Raw genomic sequence first — 1620 nt, forward strand, 5'->3', positions numbered from 1 at the left:
AGTAATTGCTCTGCAGTAAAGCCATTCAAACCACTTAAATTTTTGCTGATGATATTCGTTTGTTTTATGCCTGCGGTAATTATGAGTGAAACTTCACGGCATTATTGTGTATCAAACAGTGCCACCTTGAGGAAAAAAGTTGCATTGCACATACTGAGTCTTCAGATATGTAAATATAGTTGCGCAGGAAAAAATACTTGCACATTTACATACCTCGGGTCTCTAGCGACCCTATACACTTTTTACAAAAAATTAATCAGAAAATATAGGCTTTTCAATTTTTCTCCCTCTTGCAGGCATTCATGTCACTTCCATTTTTTTCAGGATAAATGAATGAATTCACGTGTTGTAAATCAGTCTGGCTTGTTTAAGACTTGAATCGTAAAGCTGAGGACTTGCAACTTGACTCGGGACTTGACTTGGGACTTGTCTGTCTTGACTCGGGACTTGACTCGAGACTTGAATGCAAAGACTCAAGACTTACTTGTGACTTGCAAAACAATGACTTGGTCCCACCTCTGGAATTATTATTACAGAAGTGAAAAAGGGTGTTGATTGTATTAAGTCCTGAGGGAATTATTGTGAAAGGTGGTCTCTGTGACAGGTTGTTGAAGGGAAGAGGATAAAATACAGGTTAGTCATATCCATAATAAAGAAATGTAGTTAAATTATTTTAAATAGATTTAAATTTTTTCTGTAGTAATAACTAGGGATGCGCCGATCCGATATTCATATCGGGTATCGGCTCCGATAGTGCCATTTTTCTCGGATCGGGTATCGGTCAGAGAGGGCCGATCCAAATCCGAGATTTTTTTTGTTTTGTTTTTTTTCGATTGTGCGAATTATTCTGTGGCGCTTACAATGTGCGCATCCGGTGTGAAGAATGATGCGCTTGAAGCAACACGGCGTCAGGCTGTGTCGCCATGTTGCTTCAAGCGCATCATTCTGCACACCGGATGCGCACATTGTAAGCGCTGCTGCCGAATTATCCACTAACCTAGTTTATGATAATTTTTTGTCATAGATTATAAATGTATTTTATTTAAATTTAATATTTTTTCATATTTATTATTTTATTTTTCTTTATAATGAAGTAGTCTGTATCTAGTAGATTGTGACAGAATGATTATCAGTTCCACACACAGAGATATATAAACTCTACATTCTACATCAATTCCCAAGGTATCGGAGGTGAAAAAGGCGGATCGGAGCATCCCTAGTAATAACATGTACTGGTGAATCATTTTCATTATAAGCCCAAAACATGTGTATTAAGTAGTAAATAGTCATAAATATTTAGTAAATCATTTTGATTCTTTGTTGGTATTTTTTTTTTATTGTTTGTGTATGGAAATTTCTCAATGAGAGTATTAGGGCCCTATGAAATCTATTAATCAAAAAGCATGTGTAATTATTTAAAATCGTGAAACTTACACAATTTAACATCAGTTTATTAAAAGTTAAACAAAAATAAAATTTTTAGGGGCCTGTTTTTTCCCCCCTCAAATTCTGTTTTATTTTTACCAAATTCTGTGTTTTCCATTTAAAATTTCTGGATTCCATTTTAATGGTTTAAGTAAATTTTAATAAAAGCACCTGCAATTAAATGATTTTATAATA

This window comes from Sinocyclocheilus rhinocerous, unplaced genomic scaffold (genome assembly GCF_001515625.1).
Source record: "Sinocyclocheilus rhinocerous isolate Xijiao unplaced genomic scaffold, SAMN03320098_v1.1 scaffold273, whole genome shotgun sequence".
Classification (NCBI taxonomy): Eukaryota; Metazoa; Chordata; class Actinopteri; order Cypriniformes; family Cyprinidae; genus Sinocyclocheilus; species Sinocyclocheilus rhinocerous.